At 34.4% G+C, this 26,700-nt stretch overlaps 1 protein-coding gene and 1 pseudogene across 2 annotated transcripts in view; both read left to right on the top strand.

The window, feature by feature from the left end:
• Nucleotides 1-26,700, top strand: part of LOC145249764 (axin-1-like) — a 251,355-nt gene that overhangs the window by 17,704 nt on the left and 206,951 nt on the right. The gene's annotated exons all lie outside the window — the stretch shown is intronic.
• Nucleotides 21,633-21,777, top strand: LOC145249898 (U2 spliceosomal RNA; annotated as a pseudogene).

Raw genomic sequence — 26,700 nt, 5'->3', positions numbered from 1 at the left:
CAGAAATTTGGCTGTCAAAACTCTACCAAACTCCTCCGCCAATTTTTGGTCTAAACACTTGAAATTTTAGATGTACATTCCTTGGACATGGATGAAACTTTAACTTGATTTGAGCCCAAAACAATAAATGTTAAAGGGTTAAAGTTAAAAAGTTTGACCTCTCAGCCAATTTTTGGTTCAAACATTTTCAATTTTACATGAAGTGTATTTAGACATGCATCGGTTTTTGACTGAAAATTTGACTGCCAAGGGATCAAAGTTCAAAAGTTTTGACTTTTGCACTCTCTAGCAAACTATTCAGCAAATTTTGGATCTAAACATTTGAAATTTTACATAAAGGGTATTCAGACATGCAGCAAGTTTATTAATCAGTTTTGAAACGAAAATTTGGCTGCCAAGAGGCCAAAGTTTTAAGATTTGACCTTTGCAGGCTCTACCAATTTTAGGTTTAAACACTTGAAATTTAAGGTGTAGCTTACCTGGACATAAGTCAAACTTTTTAATATGTATGCATGCGTGTATGTGTGCACAGTTATGAACAGTACATAGGGCCCGAGCAAAGCTCGACTGAACTGCTAGTATATAAATGTATATGAAATGCGTCGGTTTTAAAACATCAGTCTACACAAGCACACAAGAAATAATAATGACGTGAAAAAATATAAATCTTTATATATTTACGCACACTCTTTTTTTTTTTTTCCAATTTGACTTTTTTGTTTGTAAAAATTTGACTACAGTTATCAATTTGGCCTTTTTTTTTTTCTGAAAGATTTGGCTTCAAATATGTTAGTCTGGCAACCAAATTAGGGTCAGCTATTGTTTACGCTTACCCGTCAACCGATCTTATTTTATTTAAAACTAAGAAAATCAAAATTTACGATTTTTAGCGATTTTACTAAATTACATTAAACGAAAAGCTGACTTTTCACCTATCAATTTGATTTAAGTTTCCCCTATTTTTCTTTCATCGGATTTGATGATGGCGGACGAAAATACTACGACTCGCTTAGTCGTAAAACTTGATTTTATTGAATACAAAAATAAACTATTTGATCAAATTACGTGATTTTTGGAATCCTCGTTCCGTGACTGGTACGTAAGTCATACATAATTTTCTGTATTTTCTTTAGTTTTAATTGCAGACATAAGTACTAATCTGAATAAGCAGCTTAAATCTATTTACGAAACTGATCCACCCTCCACTGCGGAACATTTTTGTTCGCTTCTGCCCGTCACGCCGCAATTAAAGATTTCTCTCACGTGACTTCAAAATAACCAATCATTTGCAACATTAAAAAAAATGAGAAATAATTATCTACCTTTTAAAATAAAAACCGGTGTTTATTTTATTTTTTTACGTCCCTTTTAAATATTGACCGACTTTACAATATTTTTGTTTCAGTTTATTGGTAGCTTTACAAAATAAAATTACTGTTGAAGTGTGATTTTTCTCTCCTTGGCCAACGGAAGAAAAATCCTTCTAGACTGCGGCAATTTTGTCCCCAATCCCGGGGGGGGGGGTCTTTTTAGAGGGATGGAATTTACTTTTATTAAAGACCGACATTGTTTAACTCTGTCCTCGTGTCAAGGCAGTACAGAATAGTCATTTAAATCGACAAATATATAAATCGAGAGCAGAGTTAAACAAAAAGTATACTTTTATTTTTTTAATTTTTTTTTTTTTTCTGCTAATATAATACGTCTGTAATCTATGATAATCACCGGGGAAAAATTAAAAAAGGGGGATGCAAAACATGCATTTTTAGGGATTGAGCACTCTCGTAAAGATCTTTTAGTTCTGAAGAATTTTTTTTTGACAAATTTATCAGTGATGACATAACTGTCTTAAAAATATCTGTTAATCTACAATTTTACTAAAACAAAACAAAAACAAAACAAAAACTGTCCATATGAAATTCACCAATTTACCTATCCGCGTGACTGAAAACGAATAAATAACTAAAATAAAAAAAAGTAAAATAAAAAAAATCAGAAAAACAAAAGAACTATTTTCCAAAATCAACACACTCCAACAAAATAAAATGCAATAAATGTTTGATTCATTTTCCGATTTTGGAACCAGTCTCATTTTGTGTGGTCGTCTTTCAGCTGTTATTGATTTTACTGAACCGATATTGACCGCCATGGGAATTTATCTATACAAGTACTTTCTTCCTCCACTTTTAATCTTTATTCTTTTGGGCCTTCAATTGTTGGGAATGACTTCATAAAAATATATTTGTTTATTAATCAGATTTTAACCTTAACCTTTGCCTCTTCATCCTAAGTATAAGAAAAACAAATGGATTATCTCTTAATGCCTTTTTTTTTTTAACCCGTTCCTATGGTAATGTGATGAGGCATTATTTTTATTTTATTTTTAATTTTTTTATCTCGTCTAATATCGCAACTCTTTTTCTAGCATATCATCCCGGCGTTGCCCGGGTGTTTGGATGTGTATGTTGAGCAAAAAAAAGTTGTTTGGATGTGTACGTTGAGCAAAAAAAAGTTGTTTGGATGTGTATGTTGAGCAAAAAAAAAAAAAAAAATGGTAGTAGGAAGGCAGGCTCAAACCCGTACCGCGAAGGAGAAAAAGAACCGGGGGAAAAAAACCTAACGTCTTTGCTGTTACGACCACCGTCAAACCGGAAGTGACGTAGGTTTAAATTAAGGCTAGACAATGGAAAGGAGAGGATGACTTTAAAAAATATCGGCGAAAAAAGCCCTCCCCCTGTAGAAAAGTGCCCAGTTAAAGGTGAAGATATTAATGTTTTTAGCCAATTTTTCGATATTTGTCATCTGAAAGGCCGAACTTCAGAACGATACTGATCTTGGTAAAACCCGTGGCCTCTGTCGAAAGTTTTAGGCAGACATGCAAACATACATACATTTATATATTGGTAACTAAAAATTTTCAACCCAAACCGATTAAAAAGCTTGCCCTATCTCTGAATACACTTTATGTAAAATTTCAAATGTTTAGACCAGAAATTGTCTGAGTAATTTAGTAGAGACCGCAGAGGTAGATGTATCAGAATTTTTGTACGAATTTTTGACCCCCCAACACGAAACTGCGAATAAAATATAAAAATCTCGTAATTTCTCTGTTAAAAGTGGGTTGTTTATTTTCTTTATGGATTATACTTCCAAAATAAACTATTAGTTATTTTAAAAGTAATAGAAATATTAAAAAAATTTTTTTTTTTTAAACAGTAATGAATTTTCCGAACTCAATATTTTTCAATTTTTAAACTTTAAAAATCTATCAAAATTTTTCTATTGATTCTATTTTTACGATTTTTTTAGGGTCAATGTGAAATTTTATGTTCTTTCCAATAAACCGAATATAATATTTTAGACAGACGTTTTTAAATTCACGCACCTCCCCATTTTCAAAGTAAATAATTAATTTACTCACAAATTGAAGAGAAAAGGTCAATAAATAATATATTCAAATTTAAAAACAAAAACAAAAAAAAAACGTAGTGTTTTTTAGAATTTTACCTGTAAAGTTTGAAGTTTAAAACATTTTTTTTTTTTTTTTAAACCACGTTATTTGTTTTTGTTTTTTTTAAATTATTTTTTAATGGAACCTTGGTCCTTGCTCCTTTGAGAAAAAAAAATTAGGGCTTGAATTACATTTTTCGATGAGTTATAAGCTTGGAAAGACAGGGGGTCGAATAATTCACGCCTCCCATTTTGAAATGTCTATTAAAAAGTGAATAATTAATTTATGTACCAAAGTCTTATTATATCACAAATTGAAGAGAAAAGGTCAATAAATAATATATTCAAATTTAAAACAAAAAAAAAGTACTGTTTTTTAGAAATTTACCTGTAAAGTACGAAGTTTAAAACCTTTAAAAAAAAAAAAAACAAAAAAAAACGTTGTTTTTTTTTGTTTGTTTGTTTGTTTTTAATGAAACCTTGCTCCTTTAATTGAAAAAAAAAATTAGGGCTTGAATTACATTTTTCGAGGAGTTATAAGCTTGGAAAGATTGGGTGGGATTATTCACTATTTTCACGAAATTTCTGACACACCTATCGCAGAGCCTCTGCGACGCAGAGGTCAATTTTTTACTTTGACCCCTATTATGATCCCGTAGAATTTATTGTTTTGGGCTCAAAACCAGTTATAAAGTTAGATCCATGTCCAAGGAACCTATATCTAAAATTTCAAGTGTATACCCAAAATTGTCGCAGGAGTTTGGTAGAGTTCTCAAAGGTCAAATCGTTGAATTGTGACTCCTTAACGGCCAAATTTCTGGCCGAAAACGGATTGCAAAGATTTTCCCAAATCTCAGTACCCCGTATATCAAATTTCGAGTCCGTAGACTTAAAATTGACAGTTATTGTGTATGGAAATGTACACACAAACACGTTCACTTTTATAGATATATAGATTTCGACATCTCAACGGTTTCGTTATTTAAAATTACATTTGGACGAATTCTTATTTCAATCACTTCATTTACAGTGAAATGTGTTCGTCTTATTCCCCTCCCCATGCACACAAAAAAAAAAAAAAACAATTTTGGTGCTTTACTGCACTATTTTGAAATAGTATTTTCGAATTAGCGTCGGCAAAAACTCTACAGATAAGGTTCAAATTCCAGGGGAAAAAAATACAAACTTTATTTCTATTAAAAACGTGTATTTCCATAATTTCGACGTATACACACACGATACTGTGGTACACGATTGACATTTTGTTGATCCCATGGATCCTTCGATCCACACACACAAAACAGAACACGTGCAAAAAGCGGAAGATGAAAGGACGATCAGTTACATTTTCGAGTTTATATGACGAAATATGTATAAAAATAACATTATTGGACATTGTAGTGAAGAATTATCCTGGTTAAAGGTTTTCATTCTTATAAAAATAAACTTTGTATTCAATTTTTTTTTTTTTTTTGCTTCAACTTGAACCTTTTTTCGTGAAAACCTTTTTACCGACGCTAATTTAAGACATTGCCTCGAGTTATTCAATTTTTACGATGTTTTTGTTTATTAAATTAAGCGAAGTACAGAATAGTTACAAAACACCCTTCTCATGTTAAGAATGGCATTGTAAATGTTATTTCAGTGTGGTAACATAGTTGCAAAAGTACCCTAAATTTTACTCTAATCATTTTAGTAAAAAGAAATGCCATTAAATGTTGTACGTGATGTTTTATTATGCACGTGAAAAAAAAACGCCGATTTCTTTCTTTTTTTTTTTTTTTTTTTTAATTATATATAAACAAGTCGAGAACAACAATATTCAAGGTCGATAACTCGAGTTAAACGCCATGAACCATTTTTAAGACTTAAAAAGACACAGAAAAATATTTTGCTTAAACATTTTTTTTTTTGTGTTCCTATCCTTCCTTAACTAGCGGGGTGGGAGGAGAACGAATTTAAAAATCGACGATTAAGAATAACAAATTATCGAAAATAAACATGGCATCTTACCATGTTTTCATGCCAATTAGAATTTGTTTTCAGGACGAAAAGTAGAATTTCCAAACCAATAATCGATTTCATTCAACATTTGGATGAATATGGAACTGAATTCGAACGATTCCTATAATATGATTGAACTGTTTTTTTTTTTTTTTTTCTTTGAGAATATATTCGACTTAGATTTCCGACTTGTGTATCTGTGCCAGCAGCAGAGGTGAAATCCTTTAGCAGTGAGCAAGAATTCCCCTTTTTTTATTCCTCCACCACACTCTATGCCAACATTAAACCGATATCATATCTAACTTTACCCTTGCTGTGAGGCAAATAAATAAAAGCATTATAGAGCCTGGATAAGATGCTATTAAATCTACATTTTAAATAGCCATGACGTATATAAAGGCAACGATATTTCCATACGCACATTTTAAGTAAAATAATCTATTTTTATAAAATATGAAAATAATTATTGAACAAGATTAGCTGCACTTGTATATTGTAATCATCTTGTGATTCTGACGTCCTATTAAGTGTGTTTTTTGTTTAATGGCGTGTGGGTGTGTCTTTCTCCGCCATGTGTCAGTTGAGCTGTAAGCACTTAATTCTGATTCAGGGAATTTAATGTATATAATATGTACGTTATTTTTATTTTTTATACCTGGTTCGTACCAATAACGTGATTATAACATTAACTAGCTTAAATGTCCCCGGCGTTACCTGGGTGGAGGGGAAGAACGAAAGCCTAAATGTTTTTTTTAGTGTTTTAGTTTTATAAGATTTAAAAATATTCGTTTTAGTTATTTCTTGATTTCAATAAATATTCTGGTTAATAATAAACACGTTCATTTATCGAAGTTACGCATAGGAGAGGAAAACAGGCATGCACGAATCGTGCACTGCACGATTTCTTCTCTGATATCCCCCTCTCCCACATTAAACCGGCCTTTATGCCTAACTTTGTCCTCGTGGGGAGACAAGTGAATGGGGACTCGATACAATTTCGATATGATAGCAACGGGTGCTGCTGCAGCATTTTAACTTTATAATTTAGATAAACAGCGGTATTTATTCCTACAAAATATGAAAAATCGATGAAAATCTTAAGATTCATAAAGATGGACAGTTTTCCGCAAGTAGTGTTCAATAATGCAACGAAAGCAAATGAAAAGCTTGCGTTCAATTTTACAAAAATTTAAAAAAAAAAATAGGATTGATTTTTTTTTTTTTTTTTTTTTTTTTTTTTTACAAAGTCTTGCTGACCGATTGAAAACGCTAAATCGAGAATAGCTTTCGCATAAAGTGATTGTGTTGCGATCGACGTCCGAAGGTTAATAATGTATTACTGTGCAAATGACAACTTATTAACTGTTTGGTGCTTGCCCAGAATTCAAACTAATTAAAAGAAAATGTCAACCTTTATGATGTATGGAACTGGAGCACAAAAATATATTCCAAAAATTACGTAAATTGGCAAAGTATATATTTTAATTAAAAGAAATTTTATTACGGAGCGAGACGTGCATTTGTCCACCACCTTTTAATAATTAAGGAGACAACTCAATTTGAACTAGAGATCAGAGCCTTGTAATAGCTACGATTTACTATTAAGATCGCTAAAAATAATTATCATCTCAAAATCACGTAAACTGATCAAATATGCATAATTTGATCAGTTTACGTGATTTTTAAATTATTTTTTATTTCGGGACGAGAATGTACATAAGGATATTACTGTATTTTTGTTATTTTAATTAGTTTGAATTATTGGTAAGGACCCCCTCCCCCTTTTTTTCTCGATTATTGCTTTCATTTTCTAAAATATTCTGGATGAAAAAAAAAAAATCTTTCCGATTAATTTATTTCTCGGTTCATGCTCTCCTCAACCCCCCCCCCGGGCAACGTCGAGAAACAACTTATTTATTAATAAAAAAAATCGATGCATAAGCGAAAAAAGGTGCACATAGTTGTATTAATATTGGGGATTAATATTACAACAGATAGAACAACTTCAACAAGCACCTGTTTTCTTAAATTGACAATTAAAATTGTGTAGGAAAAAAACGTTGGAAAAAAAGTGTAGAAGACTCCAAACATTTGCCTGAAGGAAGCCCTTTTATTTTCTTCCTCATCTGTATAAAAGGTTTTTACAATAGGTCGGTCATATGACCAAACCCTAACCCCTCTCCCATGCATAAAGGAATGATGTTTTATGGGAGAGGGTTAGGGTTGTGGTAACATTCTTTGTAGCAACTTGTAGCCCCCTCCCTTATTCACTTGTTTTCGTTAAAAAATTTCTGTGTTCTCTTTTCTCTAGAACAATAAAAATTGTGTGACCTCTTATCTCGCCTCTGCGTGACTTTTATATTATGATTTCTAATTTAGTTGAGATTAATAATCGATTATATTGTTTACTATTAATCGATTATATTATGACTTAAAATAATACAAGAGTAATAAATATTAAATCGAACATGAAAAAAATCCTATTTACGGAAAATAATTACGAAATCGAATCCATCAGAATGCATTTTGGTGTTTATTCTATTTCACTTCTACATTTAGAGCTGCTCATAAAAGAAAATAGCACAAAAAGCTCACGAATTTACGTGTTCGGTTAAAGAAAAACAGACGATACACAAAAATTATGCAAATTCATCGAATATTTTTATTTTAACAATAACGCACACACAATTTTTTTTTCTTTTTTTTTTTTTTTTTCTTCACCCCAAACAAAGCACAGTGCCACTTTGAAGCAGACGGCTACTATCAGGGGCATAATTTGCAGGGGCATTATGAAGGGAGATGAGTAGAAAGATGTTTGTTCACATTACACTTGAACTTCTGCATATCAGTACAGTTTGGAAAGCAGAATCCCGGAAGGGAGTTCCAAGGACCTGCAGTTCTGGGGAATAAACTATTGGAGTAAAAGTCTTTCTTGCAACTAGGGATCTCTACTGTAAAGGGGTTAGACTTAGTTGCTTGTCAGGTTTGTCAGGGGGAGTTACGTCGAGGAGGTACAAGTGTTTGCAGTTCTTCAGAGCATTCACCATTAAAGTACTTGTAGAACAGGCAGAGGGATGCAACATCTCATCGATGGGACAAAGGCTGAAGCCTAGATGACAGTTCAGGACCTATCAGGTTGGCGACTCTTTTGAACCCTGTCCAGGAGCGAGAGACAAGCAGCAGATGCACCAGCCCAGATGTGACAACAGTCCTCCATACATGGGCGAATGGTGGCCTTATAGAGGTACAGGATACTTTCAGGTGTAAGTAGTTTTCTAGCACGGTAGAGGGAGCAAACCTTCTTTGCAGCAGCCTTGGCAATGCTCTCAATGTATCTATTCCAGTTCATATTCCTTGTAAACCTTAGGCCAGGGAGTTTAAAAGAAGTACTTTTAGGCAATGTTCTTGGCCATTGCTAGGTTTCTTGTAGTTATTGAAGGAGTCTTGGTAGCATTGAATGTGACCATACATTTTTGTCTCCATTCCATTACAGATTGGAGGTCATCCTCTAGTGTTTCTGCCATTTCCTTGGATATGTGTTCATTTGTTTTCCCCTCATATCTTTTATAGAGTGGTGTCATCGGCAAATATACCCATCTCCGATACAATTTTATCAGGGAGGTCATTTATGAATATCAGGAATAACAGAGGTCCAAGGATAGACCCCTGAAGTACTCCAGCATTTATCTCATATTTTTTAGATGTACGACCGACGACTTGAATTTTTCTCTTAAGGATTTAATTACAATATGTATTCTTCCAGTGATACCATATGATCTAATTTTCCTTAGAAGACCATCGTGCCATACCCTGTGAAAAGCCTTAGATATATCAAGGGCTACCGCTCTACCCTCCCCTGTTTTGTCCAGTGAACGGTATATATGTTCAGAGACTACAGTTAACAGATGTATCCCTAATTTTTACTTTCGTTTTTCTCGCTTACATGCCCCTATTCCGAATTCGCAGCAGCGATCCGACATCAGTGGACTTCTTTTTTTTTTTCTACCAAACCGATTATTAATAATTTAAGATATTTCAAACTGATAGAAATTATTGCACAATAAAAAATAATTAAATCATTTATTTCTAATCAATCAAGTAAAAATTCCAATTTTTATACTTGATTACTAAAAATTTGAAAAAGTTATTCAAGCAAATTACCTAACAATTTAATAAACAAAAGTATAAAAACTGAATGTAACTTCGAAAATACTATGAAACAAAAATAGCTTTTTAAACTTTTTAATAAAGTAAAAATGGCATTTTTACCTGATTAAATAATTCAAAATTTATTGTGCAATAATTTCTATCAGTTTGAAATTTGTTAAACGTTAAAAATTGTTACTGACCGTTTTCGTAGAAAAAAAAAAACGAAAAAACCTACAAACAAGTCTGCGGCTACAAATTCGGAATAGACATGTGAGCGAGAAAAGTGGAAGTAGAAATCAGGGAGACCTCTGCTACAAGAGATCTCAAATTTGATTGTCAAATTCTCTTATCGGCCATTTTGTTTTCCCCTTCATTAAGGTTAATTACAAAGGGATGTAACGCCAATTTTAAGTGTCAAAGTCCTAACCCCTCCCCACGTTAAGAATGGATTCCAAAATTTACAAGAGAATGATTTTATTTGATTTAAAAACAAAAATATATTGCATGAATTTTCATAAATTTTTGTGTGCAGCTTTAAAAAAAATTAACAGGTACTTAGATAATAAAAATTTAGTGCAATTATAGTTTCTTACTATTGAGACAAAACTGGGTTAGCACCTGCATTTCAGTTTTTTTCCTAAACAAGTCAGCCATTTTAACGTATTGTTTGAATAAAAAAAATAACATTACTCGTTAACCTTTCAAAGTTTGAAAATAGTTTGTAAGCATTTAAACTATAAATAGGTCAGTTTAAACCGGTTTTAAAATTCTTAGTAAATTCTCATTTAATTAGATTGGAAGTTTTTTTTTTTTTATTTGTAATTTTCACATCTAATAACAAATCAAAACGAAAATATTACCTTAAAAAAAGCATCAATTATAATTTTACTAGCATGGGTGCCTGGAGTTGCCCGGGTATTTGGAGGTGTATGTTGAGCAAAAAACAAAAGCGATCAATTTTTTTAACTTTGACCCCTATTATGATCCCTTAAAATTTATTGTTTTGGGCTCCAATCAAATTATTAAGTTTGATCCATGTCCAAGGAACATATATCTAAAATTTCAAGTGTTTAAACCCAGAATTGTCGGATGAGTTTGGTAGAGTTCTTAAAGGTCAAATCGTTGAACTTTGACTTCCTATCAGCCAAATTTCTGGCCGAAAACCGATCATATAGATTTTCCCAAATCTCAGTACCCTGTATATCAAATTTCGAGTCTGTAGACAAAAAAATGAGTTATTGCATAGGGAAATGTACACAGACACGTTCACTTTTCTAGATATATAGATAACAATTTGCTACATTGAATAATTGGTAATCAAATGTAATTTTCATAATCCTTTTTTAAAATTTTGGGTAAAAGACTTAAGATATCCAGTACAGCTGTGGTGAATGTGCAATTGCTCCCAGGCCAACTTACCTGTTAGGTTATATGGTGCTATAAGATCAGGCCTATTGAAGATACTGGCTTCCTGACCAAAAATTCACTTAATATTGATATTGTTTTTTTTTTTTTTTTTTTTCTTTTGAAAACTTATGTTCTGCAAAAACAAACATTTTTTTTTTTTTTTTTCTATAAAACAATCGAACCCTATGAATATTATTACATTTAGCAAGCATTAAATAACTTGAAAAGGGTTGATATGCCGGAAAACAAAACCACCAAACTCCATTAATAAATATTTGAAGCATAAAATCTACTGGATTTGGTATTAAATAATTTAACAATGATTTGCTGTCAAACAAAACAAGCTGTTTTTAAAAAGGGAACAATTTGATTTAAAAAAAAAAAAAAAAAAAATCCAAATAGGTATAACTTGTTACAAGATTACCCCCTCCCTTTCGGTACATTACTCCATACCTGGGCGATGGGTGTGTTGATATAATGCAGACTCTTTTCAATCTTCAGGATTGTCAGGTTTGGGAAAGAGCCTGAGTCGAACTTGTTTGAATGCTGGGAGTGGGACTCATTTTTTTTAAATCTCCCAAGAAACAGCAATCACTTTCAAATAAGGAGTTCGTTATTTTTAAAAATGTTCTTAGTCTGACAATCTGACCTGCTATGGCAGACGTTATGTTTTTAATCAAATTTGTTTTGTGTATAGTCGAATGTGCACATCACTTGACCAATTGTCACCAGACTTGGTCAAAATATGAGTTATGGTTGAACTTAGGACTGGTTTAATTTGGAGATGTATATATACTCGTGAGGAAAAAAAAAAAAAAAAAAAAAAATGGGCTAAACAAATTTTATACATTTTATTGCACTAAATGCTATATTGAACACTAAACAAATGAACAAGGAAACTTAAACGAGACTAATAACACAGAACAAGACATTTACTTTAATAAATGATTAGGATGGAATCTCATTCCCTTTTGATTATTTTTAGACATGCTCTCAACCAAAGTGGAACACTGAAGAGATGCTATTCCATTCGCTTTGCACAACTTCCTATAGTTTGTCATTGTTCTCAAGTTCTTCCGGCTAATGCACAAGATATTATGGACCAAATATAATCGATTGGGTTTAAATCGGGGCTTTGACCTGACCAAAATATCTCATCAATTGAATTATCAGAAAAACGTTTTTTTCTGTGACTTTAGTAGTGTGTGCAAGGGTATTATGTTGAATGATGATGTTCTGGGATATTTCCAGCTTCTGGATACTTTGTAACAGTCCTGTTTCTAACATTCGAATGTAGTCCTTTGCATTGATGGACTTCTCACATCTAATAAGTTCGCCAACTTTTGCTGCAGTAAAAGTTATACCATTATCCCTCCATTCCCGTGTTTAACTGTCGTTTTTATGCAACTTGGCAAAAATCATGCTCCAGTTCTTCAATTGCAGCGTTCAGGAGCATCGGGAGCATCATTAACAAGACAAAATCTTGATTCTATCTAACCGGAAAACATTCCTGAATAAGTCTGTATCTTTCTTGCCATAACACAAGAAAAATCTCTTTCTATCATTGTTCTTCTCAGATAAAAATGGCTTCTTTGCACGCCTTTTAGGGGAAAATCCTATTTCTTTCATTCGTCTGGATATTGTATATCTAGAAAAAGAATTTCTAGTCCCTGTTTTAATTCTTCGCTATGGTCAACATAAGTTTTCTTTCGATCCTTCAAAACAGTTAATTTAAGACTGGTCGTCCTTCAAAGTGGATGCTCTAGGGTGACCAGATCCAGATTTCTTTTTTACCAAGTGTTCGACTTTGGCCCTTTGACCAATTTGTTTCACTACAGAAGGGGATGTTTTCACATTTTCTTTTCTTAAAATATCAAAAATCTGCTTGTAAATCATTTTGGACTGCTTTAATCCTACAATTTGTTTTTTTTTATAAGCAAGATGTGGTTTTACCATTTTTAGGATTAATTTTTCCACTTCTTATATGCTATAATAAAAATGATCTGCAAAATAGAAATTTTCAGTTAAAATTAACAAAAGTTCATGGAAAAATATTGAAAAATCGATTTCTTCCTTTCACTCTTGGCCCATTTTTTTCTCATGAGTGTACCTATTTACAATGCCTCCCCACGGGACAGAGTTAGACACCAGGGTCGTTTTTTTTTTTTAACGTGGAGAAAAGGTACAAAAATAAAAATTGTCTCAGTCGTGAAAGACTGCTTCTCCACCAAAAGAGAACAAGAAATGGAAGAGCAGCATCTGAAGAACAGATACTACACTTTGAGGTATTTATTTGCTCCCCCACTGAGCAAATTAAGCACAAGGCCTATTTTTAATGTGAGGAGTGAAGGGGAAATGGGGACCAACTCCCCGGGGAGTAGGGGAGCTGGATAGTGACAATTGGTATGAAGGGTTGCCCCTACATTGACCAAGGTCTTATATGTGGGGTTTACCCCACATATGTTCTTTGCTTGCAGTATCTGCCGGAACAGATGGTATTTATTTGCTCCCCCACTGAGCAAATTAGGCACAAGGCCGTTTTTAATGTGAGGTAAAAACCAGCTCCCCTAAAAGTAGGCAAAAAAGGGGCACTCTGGTTACCAAAAATAATAATTGTCCCAGTATAGAGGGTTTCCCCTCCATTGACTGGTACAAATTATCTTAGGTGCAGCATCTGCCGGAACCGATACTACACTTTGATCTTGGCCAAAAGGCAGTCACAGAAAAGATACGTCACACTTTTGGTAATAACTTTGGTTCTGTTTATCGTAGAGATTTGCCATTTGGCTAATATTGTAGCCAATAAAGTCTTGCATCTTGTATAATCTTGAACCTTGATATTCATAGTCGAATTTTAATGTAATTTCAACTTTCAATTTTTCTGAATTTAACGTTTTTTTTTTTCTGATGCTCCTTAATAATGTTAAAAGCACATGCCAAATGTCAGGTTGGTCAGATCGTTTTTTTTTTTTTTGTTTTTTTTTAAATTATCGACGTTTCCTATGCCATTGCTTCATGAATACTTCATACAATCTGATATCACTTAGGTTTATCCTTATGTTGTCAGGCAGAAGTATGCACTCTCTTCATTTGTTGCATATTTTTTGTTCTTCATAACCTTATGGCTGACTTGACAAGACAAAGCTCTGGAGTCGGCAGTCAAAAAAACTTTTTGGCAATTTCGCCTCCTGAAATTTAGAAAAGTTCTACTCCAACTTCCATGGCAACATACTGGAAATACCTGGATAAATAAAAAAAATATTTTATACTAAACTACCTACACATGTTTCCTGTGCATGGTTTGTAGGAGATAAGCCTATCAAAGTGTTCAATTATGAATAAAATTCGATATAAGAGCATATTTAATGTTACAAAAAAATATTAGTACCGTCAGTTTCAAATCCAATATTGATTGATTTGAAACCGATGGTGCCAATGTTTTTGAGTTTCTGTAACCTGTTTAAATAAATATGGTATATGTTTATATAGTTTAAGAATGTTGGGGAGGTCTCTATCTCAAACTCTTGTAGAAGTTTATATTTCCATCCTATGGACGTCTAGTGCCAACACAAACCCCACAAAATTATTCTAACTTTGTACAGAAGATACCTGAAAAGCATAAAGAAAGTGCATTTTAATTCACGTTAAACACAAATAGTAAAATATACTTCCAGTTTTTATTGCATCTTTGCTGATTGAGCGATCCCAATAGAATAAAAAAACGAAGCTTGATAACTAACGTCTGAACGTGAAATTGCCATAACGTATTATTACAGGGTTCTCACAGGCTTGAAGAGACCTTGACTTTTTAGCTTTGCCTTATTTCTATTATTAGTCTGCATGGCCGGCGTTGCCCGGGTGTTTGGAGGTGTATGTTGAGCAAAAAGAAGAAAAAAAAAAAGTAGGCAGGAAGGCTCGAACCTGTACCATGGAGGGAGAAAAGAACGTGAAACGCCCCCCCCCCCCCCAAATGACGTGTTTGCTGTTGTGCCCATCGCCAAACCAGAAGTGATATAGGTTTAAATTAAGGCTAGACAATTGAAAGGCGATGACTTTCGAAAACATCGGGGGGGGGGGGGCTCTCCCTGTAGAAAAGTGCCCAGTGAAGAAATTAATGTTTTTCAAAAACAAAAAAAATTGGCCAAAAACTTTTTGGCCAATTTTTCGATATTTCCCGTCTGAAGGGAGGAGCTTCAAAACGATACTGATCTTGTGAAAATCCGTTGCCTCTGTCGAAAGTTTTAGACATACATACATGCATACATACATACATTTAAACAGACAGGTGAGATTTATATTATAGACTAGTGTGGGTGTCCGTTGTTGTCCGGGTGTTTGTTGGTGTGTTGAGAAAAAAAAAGTTGTAGTCGGCAGGTAGGCTCGAACCCGGAGCCTTGACACAAAGGTTAAAGTGAAAAAAAAACCCTGACATGTTACCACTCGGCCACGGCAGGACAGGAAGTGAAAAGTGTTCTAATTTAACAATTAAAAAGTTGACATGCAGAAAGTGAAAGTGAATGAGTTGACGCAGGAGAAGAAAATAAATCATGCACTTAACTTTGGCTGGAAGCCAGTTCTTTCCGAAATGTTAGGGGCAATCAGCTTCCCACTCTTGGGGAGCTCTGTCAGTGTCTTAATGAATAGCAATTGTTTGATATGAAGGGGTATTCCCCACAGTGATCAAAGGTACGAATTAAAGTTTTCTACATATCTGAATATGCTATATACCAAATTTCAAGTCTGTAGATAAAAAATTCGTTGAGTATATAGGTTGAAGTGTCTTCACCGCATATACTCAACCTATATACTCAACGACATATATATAGTGAGGACTAATATTTTAGACAAACGTTTCTTATCACACATTTTTAATGGCGGCTTCTGATACACCTACCACTGCATAGTGGCTTACTTGAAAAAGTCAATTGTAAAAGTGACCTTCCCCTGAAGGTTGAAGGTTCAATTCTCAGTGTGAGCAACCGAAAAATACAATTGCGAATTTTACTTAGGACCTCTATTTAGTCATGGCGGACAGAACAAGAGCATGCTACCCCCGTGAAGTAAATAAAAGGTTCTTTTCGAAATTTACTCCAATATCCCGAGTTCGACACGATACACCTGAAGGTCGGAGGTTACATCGACGAAACGTTGTGAAAATGACCCTCAAGTAGAGAACAATACTCCGTTAAAATGGACATTGAAAATCTGTGTGAACGTTGTATGTTGAATTGTTGCTACACGCAATCTTGTTTCAATCACTGATCTCATCCGTCTTTTATTTATTTTTTATGTGCATCAGTTGTCATTCTATCATCATGGGGGTAGGGGGACCGGATTGTCTTATAAGTTTCGAGGTGACCGGTCGATCATCCAAGATTGATATAACACTCGCATGCACCTACAAACGTGTGCACATACACTAAATAATTGCATAAAACAAACTCTCTGTGTGTATATATATATATATATATATATATATATATATATATATATATATATATATATATATACACACACACATTCTTTCGCTTGTAAGAAATGAAAAACAAGAGAAAATGAAGGAGGTGGTGGTAATGGGGTAACAGCTTTACTATTGAAGTGGTGGGGGGTAGGGACGACCCCTTAATGATCATGTGTTGCGGTAGTTTTTCCTTTGAAGATCTCCCGCCCCGCCTACCTCTTCTCTCATCCTTCATGGTTTAATGTGTTTTTTCTTTTCTTTCTTTTCCTCTTCTGTAGTTGTCTTTGAAGTACTCTTGTTTGATGTTATCTTCTAAATTCGACCAAGCAACTTGTGTGTGTGTGTGTGTGTATATATATATATATATATATATATATATATATATATATAAATCGGTCTTCTGAAGTCTTTACGATTCAATGGAGGTTACCTAATATTAGATTAAAGATATAAGTATTTGTCTGGGTGCAGTTGTGTAATAAAGCCGAACACTTTTATTTACTTTTTTTTCTTCTCAATTTTCTTTTGTTCTAGCTGGGGATGGAGCATCCTACCACTATCATACATTCCAACCGACAGATCTTCCTAAGTTTCTTTTCATGTCTGACATAAGACCTTATCTTTTTTCCCCTTTCTGCTGTTTAGCTCGGCATCACATTGGGGGCACTTACTTCTAAGGTTGCTTTCTTTCTCTTTTCACATATCATGTCGGCTTTAATAGCTATGTTTTCTAGCTATGTAGCTGTAACTGTTCTATTGCCATAGTGCATGGTCTACAACTTGTTTCCAGCTGTTTTTTCTGTTATATTTTTCCCAGGACTTGCTTCTGTATTCGATATTGTAATTAGTGCTTACTACCGCATGTACAGAGGATTGAACCTTCAACCTCCAGAAAACTGTCATAACTTAGCACTTTTAGCTGTTGCACCATAATAATTAATGAGTTCCATATTGTATTCAATTCTACTAGCAGAACCTGTGGAAATTTGAAAGCAGACTCTTTCATATGTAATATGTTGATGTTGGCATTCTCTGGATGTTCTGATATTATTGTAGCTCTTTTGTTAAAATGGCAAAAGTATTTATCTAAGCTAGCAGGGACTCCCGGTCGGAAAATACGCTTAAATACATTTTAATTTATGCAGATTTAATATCTATTATTAGTCAATTTTCTTTTGATTCTTATATATTATAAAGTTGTGAATCCCCCCTCCCCCAAATATCCATATGACTTGGGTGCATCAGCTTGAACCAAAATTTATGAAGAATTCTTGGTAAAATTATTTATTACAAGAAATGGAAGGTCATAACAATTGAACAACACTCGGAAGAAAAAAGATGTAAGCATGCCACGTAAGATAACACGTGCTATCGTATTAATATATAAATACTAGGTCTATTTAGGTGTAATTATCAGTTTTAAGAATCGCGTAATCATTTTTAATAGTAAAACCATATTAAAATTTTTCTTTTTTTTTTAAATTTTTTTAACATGTCTAATAATTAAAAAAATTTGTTTTAATTATTATGCAGGTGTTTATATTCAGTCAAACGTCCACACTTTTAAAAGTTGCTTTGAAATCCAATTTAAAACCATTTATTATTCTTTATGATTATCCTAACTCTTTCTCTCCAATCATCTCTCAGACATCAGCAGGTCTTCCATAGCACATTCGAAATCTTCTGAGAGTTGATCGATATTTTTATTTTCCATGACCACACATGGCATATGTAATGAGCGCCGTTAACACTTAACTTCCGGTTTGGATTAAAACTCTTAACTCAGGGTTTCCCAAAGTGGGCTCTACAGAGTCCTGGGGCTCTGTGAGTGAGTGTTGCTGAGGGGCTATGAAAGCCCTTTTTTAAAGAGGATCAAATGCTTTATATGGAAAAATTAAATGGCTGCAGACATTTAAGTATTGGTCTTTTTTACAGGAAACAGATATGATGCATAACTACAGGTGGGAAGGATTTCAGCATGGTTTATGAAAAAGAAATTGCATTTTTTTGTTATTTTATTTTTTGATTAAAAACAAAATAGTTTCATTATTTAGTGTTAAAATTTGAAATGTTTTACACATTTATTTTAGAAATTGTTAGTGCTCCATGAAAAACTTTTACTCTGTTCAGGGGCTCTCCATGGTGTCCTGAAGTTTAAGAAACCCTACTCTGAAAATATGGAAAATATTGAAAAGTGCTTGAAAATCCTATTCATGTTCAGTAAAAATTTGTCATATATATATATCTCTATATAAATAAAATGGACTCATTTTTTCCCGTCTGATTTTGACATTAATAGGATTAAAAATCAAGATATTTCATGCAAATATAATATGCACAAACGGCAGAACAATATCTGAGGTGTGTTATAGGCTTATTATTTCTCAAATTCCTCGATAATCTTAGATTTCTATACTTTTTCTGCTGAGAAGTCACGGCCAAAATCGGTTAAGATCAATGGAAGTGGTAAAATATTTTCTCTCTAATAAATTCCTCCTCCCCCTGCCACGACTTAACATCGTTTGGGGATCGTTCACAAGGAACAGTTGAGAAGAGAACACCGGTTTGGCTTCGTAGTTCTTTCATGTGAAGTTATTTAAAATCACTAAACTAAGCTGCAGTGCTCTGTGGCGTAGTGGTTAGCGTGCTGGACAATTCACATTATATTTTCACGTTCGCGCCGACCTACCGTAGTCGGTTTTTTTTTTTTTTTTCCTAAACAACTGGAATGGACTTTTCTTGATGGCCGAACTGTTAACGTTGCAGATGTTTTTTTTTTTTTTTTTTTTTTCACACTTTATTTTCCTACTTTTACTCATGACTCCGGGTTTGATCCTTCCTACTTACCTACCATAACATTTTTTAAAACTCCCCCCCCCTCCGTCCCGGAAACAAACACTCGGGCAACGCCGGGTACCCCTGCTAGTATATATATATATATGTATATATATATCTCGATTAAAAAGTTTTCCACATATCTGAATATGCTATATACCAAATTTCAAGTCTGTAGATAAAAAATTTGAGTATATAGGTTGAGTGTCCTCACACATATATACTCAACCTATATACTCAACGACATATAGTGAGAATGTGTGAGGACACTTCTCAACCTATATTTTTATATATATATATATATATATATTACTCAACAAGTTTTTGATCTACAAACTTGAAATTTGGTATATAGTATATTCAAATGTGGAAAACTTAATCTGTTTTCATCTGGAAAAAAGGGCTGCTAAGGGTTAAAAACTGAAAAATTGGTAGGTGATGATCATTGGATTATCTGTTTCACGAATGTGCATGTGTGACTCCTGACACATGACAGATTCCTTATGTTAAGAATAAGTAGGTTTGAATACGATAACCATTAGGCCAGCTTGACACGATATTTAGATTATGTGAAGCTGGCCTAATGGTCATCATACTTGACTCAGTCTTTAGGTTTTGGTTTCGATTTTAGTCTGAGTATTTTAAAAATTATTTACATAAAGTGAACTGTTTACAAAAAAAAACATCATATTCACATGCACGATGATGAAAGACATAAGTAGTGTCGAGACGGAAGAGAAACTGTAATAAAAACTTAAAGAAAAAATGCAGACCCGGATTTTTATTTCTTTTATTTGTCCATTTGTGATGTAACGGCTAAATTACAATAGTGAGAAAAGTTATTTACAATTGTAACTAGACGAGTATTTGTTGTAAAACATTTTACAGGGTCAGACCTTAGAATGAAGCTCAATCGAGTAGTTACCATAAAAGTAACGATAAAGCAGAGAAAGACTGGCAGCGTCAACTCAGAGGTTGGAAGTCTGCACCACACCTATCTTGTACTATGTAATAGATTCCATAAAAGTGTCATTGACTTCATTCTCCAGGAATGATCAACAAATTGGAACCTACTTTCTTAGCAAGACTGAGATTGGTGGAAGGTGTCCATATTGGCATTTTTTGGTTATATTTATATCTATCAATCTTTAAAAAAAATCTATATCAATCTTGAAAAAAAAAAATCTAAATCAATCTTTAAAAAACAAATCTCTGTAATAATCAAAAATTTTTCTGACTCATTTCTAATCATCTCTACCAGACATTGCTCTCGGCATCTGGTGGTTGACAAGTTGATTAATTTACATATGAAGTCTCCTGGTGGTGCCTCATCTCCATCCTCCTCGTATCATTGTTTGAATGGAGGCTGATTAGCTTTTATCACTGGCAATGATTATTCCAATTAAATTAACTCTGGTTGCTACAGCAATACCTCACAATATCGCTAAGCTTTGTTCAATGTTTAACAGAAAAGTGATACTCATTTGGGAACGGTTTTTCTTCAATGTTGGCCAATTAATAAATTCCTGAAAAAGAAATGGCAAACAATATAAGTTCCCAAACAATAAATTATATTAGCATCAGCAATTGGAAGAGAAAACACAAATGTTACCCATCAGAACTCTGCGGACAAATTTATCTTTAGTTAACCTTTGGCAACTAAATATTTTCGTTTACTTACCAAATAGAAAAGTTACTAACCAAACCTGCGTGATTTTTAGAATATGACACATTTTCGTTTCATGGCAAGTAAGTACATAAAGATTATTTTTAGCCGCATGCTAGCAACTCTATAAGTCACTCCATTGGTCTGTCTGTAACACATTTGTGCTTGGCCTTTTTGGTTAAGATCAAAGGTCTGTTCTTAATAGATGCTGTTATTAACTTTTGAAGCTTTTCTTGGCCTTTTTTATCTGTTCCGGCAGATACTGCAAGCAAAGACCATATGTGGGGGCAACCCCACATATAAGACCTTGTTCAATGTAGGGGCAACCCTTCATACCAATTGTCACTATCCAGCTCCCATTTCCCACGCATAGGGAGCTGGTCCCCTTTTCCCTCCCCCCTCCCTCTCTCTCCAGATTAAAAAACCGCCTTGTGCCTAATTTGCTCAGTGGGGAAGCAAATAAATACATACTGCAAGCAAAGACCATATGTGGGGGTAAACTCACATATCAGACCTTGGTCAATGTAGGGGCAACCCTTCATACCAATTGTCACTATCCAGCTCCCCTACTCCCCAGGGAGCTGGTCCCCATTTCCCCTTCACTCCTCACATTAAAAAGCGGCCTTATGCCTAATTTGCTTGGTGGGGAAGCAAATAAATACTGCTTTTCTTGGCTTTTTGGCCAAGATCAAAGTGTAGTATCTGTTTTTACTACATGCTGTACTTATGTTTGTAACTTTCTGATATAAAGTGAGGGATCACTTTTCTGTATTAATGTAAAATGATCACCCACTTTACAACCAATCAGTCTCAAAGCCATTCAAGTCATTCTCCAGATCATTCAAGTTATTTTTGAAGGATTCCAGTTATTTTTGAAGCATTCAAGTCATTCTTAAGGTCATTCAATTCATCCTTAAGTTCATTAAAGTCATTCTAAGTCATTTACTTTTTATTTATTTAAGTCATTTCAATCCATTTTTCGGTCATTTTAGTTTATCTTTAAAGAATTTCATGTCAATCCTACATTCACGTATTCATTCATTAAACGAGAGCATGTGACTAATGACTATCGGCCTTGTTTGTATTAAGTCTAATTCTAAATACACACTGAATTTTATGTTTAGACATGAGGGTATAAACATTTGAATTTCTTAAGATGTTTTTTGAATAGCCTTTGTTAAAAGGAGTATATTCTGTTATTGTTTAAAATATTTGATTTTGTTTGTTTTATTAAAAAGAAAAAATAATGGTTGAAAAGATGTTTTTCATACAGTACGGATCTTTGGAAAATTGTCGGTATAAGAAATAAAATTGCCCCAAAAAATAAGTGTTTTATTATTTTTAGTCGTCACTTGGAAAAATCACTCACAAATGCGACTGTTTCACTCGCAATGTAAAGCCCTGCTTTAGCAAATAAGATATATGAAGCAGAATAAAAATCTTACGCATTGGAGAAAGCAAAGATAAAATGAAATAATTTTAGAAAATTTATCAACTGACTGTTTTATAAAAACAGTGTAGCATAAGATAATTTTGCATTTCTACATCATCTTTGGAAGATTTTCCTTGTCATCTACCAGAATTCTCTCCAGCTAAAATATTTTCCATTTGATTAGACGAAACCGTCTTCATCCTCGCCCGAACTGAGCCATCTTCATTCGTTGTTTACATCACATCTCTAATCATGGGGGCCCATCCATGACAGTTTTGAGCAAGACCGTATGAGATGGCTTACCAATTGCGATATCATCATCAAAGATGTTGGAACACCACAAACTAACGATTGAGTTGTTAGTAAAGAATGGCCAGTTAAACCTGGTTTGCTGGCAATGCAAGATGAGGTGGAGGCATTCACATAAACTTTCGACTTTTGTTGATGACCCATTTCAATTAGCCCCCCCCCCCAAACTGCAGACGAGGATTAATTAGTGGATAGGTCTCTTTGTCAATATTGAGATCTCCTGATGACCATAATGACCATTAGAATCATACAGACAAATCCTGCGACCTTTTGGACGAGCAACAAATGTATTCTGAACACGGATGATACGATAAATCAATCAACACCACCCAAGTATGGCTGCAATATTATTTTGTACAAGCAAAAATACCTGGACTTTGTGTGGGACATTGCTGTATTCTCCGGTACCTGCTTCATAGGCACCCTTGCAGTAAGTGGATGTTGTAAGAGCAACTATCTCTTAAAATGTTAAAAAAAATTTTTAACTACCTCCTGAAGTGAGTGAAATGCAACTATGAACTTGAAAGCAAATAGATTCTATCACTTATATTGTTACACATAAAGATTGAAATAATTACAAAAAAAATCAGATTCACATTTGTTTAATTTTGTTGAGGAGGTGGAGGAGGATGACTTGATTAAATTCACAAAGAAGTTGGCCGGTGCCATGGTGGTGGTTCTGGGATGGTGACGAGCCCCAACTTAGTGTGCGCCATCTCTAGGTGTGGGCGTGAGAGGGGTTATGAAGAGCCGCACTAAATATGACCTTAACCTTTTTACCATGACCTTGAAAAATGGTGTGCACCATCCCAAGATCTGAGACCATCATGTCAGGTTTAGTCATAATCTGTAAAGTGGTGTGGGCTGTAGGAGTTGTACACACGGATGCTACTGAAATATATGCGAAGTGAAAATTCTCCTGAAAGTGTGTTGGATGCAAATATTTGTTGTACTAATTAGTGTATGCACAAGAAGTTCATTGGAATGAGGTTGAAAGGTACATGTTTGTGTGCAGGAAGTCTAAGACAATGGAGATTGATGGAACTGATGTGGAGAAAATATTTGGATGGTGAGCTTATTGAGGTTGTTTGGCAGTTTTCTTACTTTGATGACATCATAGCACTGAGATGATCTTGAGTTGGTGTGTGATTGCAAAAGGTAAGAGTTCATGAGTTCAGGGAACGTCTGCTGCTACTAACCAGTTGAGCTACTACTTTTGACCAACGGAATGCAATTAACTATCTTCTAAGTAAGTATTTGTAGTCTAGTGTTTAACACATTCATGATGGTTGTTGGGTGCACCTTTTTGCTAAAACATGTTGAATCTGTACATCAAGTAAAGAAATTGGGCCATTTTGATTTTTTTTTTTTTTTTTTTTTTTTCTCTCCAAAATCTGAGGAAAAAAAATGTAAAAAAATGTTAAAAATCAAAACCCCCAAAACTATGCAAGTTGATTGATTAAATTTTCTTATGTTTGGTAAAATTTATTTATTGTAATTCCTACTCCTTCCCCATTTTTTTCCCCTGTTAACTATATTGCACAGTTGTCACATTTTTCTTTTAGAGTAAAACCAAGAATGAGTATTAAGATCTGGCAAATAGATTTATTCAAATTTTAGCGTCATTGATGGATCATCAGTTGGTTGTAAATACTTTTCCAACTTAAGCATGGCCGAGGTTGCTCCAGTTCTGTCCAAACTTTACAATAAATGCCTTAACGAATCTTGTTTTCCCGACTGCTGGAAAACCGCCTCTGTGGTACCAGTCTTCAAGACTTCTGGTGAAAGAACTGACCCACTAAATTATCGCCCCATTAGCCTCCTCCCGCTTTTCGCCAAAATATTTGAGTCCTTAGTTAATCAAGCCCTAGTTCAGCACTTAACAGCTGCTAAACTCCTGACTGACAAACAATATGGATTCAGGCAAGCCCGTTCAACAGCAGATATCTTAACTGTAGTTTCTGAACGTATATACCGTTCATTGGATAAAACAGGGGAGGGTAGAGCGGTGGCCCTTGATATATCTAAGGCTTTTGACAGGGTATGGCACGATGGTCTTCTAAGGAAAATTAGATCATATGGAATCACTGGAAGAATTCATAATGTAATTAAATCCTTCTTAAGTAATAGAAAAATCAAAGTTGTCCTCGACGGTCGTACATCCAAACAATATGACATAAATGCTGGAGTACCTCAGGGGTCTATCCTTGGACTTCTATTATTCCTGATATTCATAAATGACCTCCCTGATAAAATTGTTTCGGAGATGGGTATATTTGCCGATGACACCACTCTCTATAACAGATATGAGGGGAAAACAAATGAACACATATCCAAGGAAATGGCAGAAACACTAGAGGATGACCTCCAATCCGTAGTGGAATGAGGACAAAAATGGTTGGTCACATTCAATGCTGCTAAAACTAAGCTTGTTTCCTTCAATAACTACAAGAAACCTTCTCTGCCACCAATAGCAATGGCCAAGAACACATTGCCTGAAAATACTTCTTTTCAACTCCTCGGCCTAACGTTTACAGGGAATATGAACTGGAATAGATACATTGAGAGCATTGCCAAGGCTGCTGCAAGGAAGGTTGGCTCCCTCTACCGTGCTAGAAAACTACTTACGCCTGCCAGTATCCTATACATCTATAAGGCAACCATTCGCCCATGTATGGAGTACTGTTGTCACATCTGGGCTGGTGCATCCACTTCTTGTCTCTCGCTCCTGGACAGGGTTCAAAAGAGAGTCGCCAACCTGATAGGTCCTGAACTGTCATCTAGGCTTCAGCCTTTGTCCGATCGATGAGATGTTGCATCCCTCTGCCTGTTCTACAAATACTTTAATGGTGAATGCTCTGACGAACTGCAAACACTTGTACCTCCCTGATGTAACTACCCCCGACAAACCCGACAAGCTACTAAGTCTCATCCCTTTACAGTAGAGATCCCTAGGTGCAAGAAAGCCTTTTACTCCAATAGTTTCTTCCCCAGAACTGCAGGTCTTTGGAACTCCCTTCCGGGATTCTGCTTTCCCAACTGCAATGATATGCAGAAGTTCAAGTGTAATGTTAACAAACATCTTTCTACTCATCTTCCTTCATAATGACCCCGCTGATTAAGTCCCTAATAGTAGCCCCCTGCTTCAAAGTGGCACTGTGCCTTGTTTGGCGTGAAAATTGAATAAAAAAAAAAAAAAAAAAAAAAGCATGGCCGATTGGACTTTTGCATGTATAATAATTAAAATACGATTTCCGGCTAAAGCAAGCTCTATAAAGCAAGCTTTATAGAGAAAGCAGCAGACATTAAAAGTAATTTGGTTTTAACAAAACAAAACAAAACAAAAAAAAAATCCACTACATTGGGATTATTCGATTTTAATGGAATTTTTAGTATTTATCACTGAACTGAACGTTAATATGAAGTATTTAAAAAAACAGCTTTTGGAAATCTGCCTCTTGACTTATGGATGCATTAAGCAGAAAATTCATCTTAAATCGACAGACTAGTTACCACCATCAGTCTCCCTTTCTTTCTCCGAATGGAATGACCTGGTCTAAGTTTTGTCTGGTATTTATTGCAAACTAAACAAGTACCCTGATGCTAAATGAGCTGTGAAGAGCTAGGAGCCTGTCTGGACTCCCCCCCCCCCCCAAAAAAAAAGATTCTTAAAGCTGTCCTTAAACTCTTTCTACTTTTTCAATTCCATTCTTCTGATCCAACTTCATTTCTATTGTTTCTGACAGAAGCAGAAAGCTATAGGCTGGAACCATTTCTTTACCAGATCATTTTTAAGCGGGGGGGGGGGATTATAATAAGATTAAGTATACCATTCTTGATACATGAACAGTTTCAGCAAATGGTAAATGCCAAAGGACCACTTGATAAGCATTTTAGTTGAACTTTGAAAAGGGAAAAAATCTCAAGAAAACGATTCTTCTTTCCCAGAAACTAAAAACATTTACAAATAGACGCATACGATTGGTT

Source organism: Euprymna scolopes, chromosome 28 (genome assembly GCF_053919585.1).
Source record: "Euprymna scolopes isolate OS-2025 chromosome 28, ASM5391958v1, whole genome shotgun sequence".
Classification (NCBI taxonomy): Eukaryota; Metazoa; Mollusca; class Cephalopoda; order Sepiida; family Sepiolidae; genus Euprymna; species Euprymna scolopes.
This window is presented reverse-complemented; position numbering and strand designations above follow the sequence as displayed.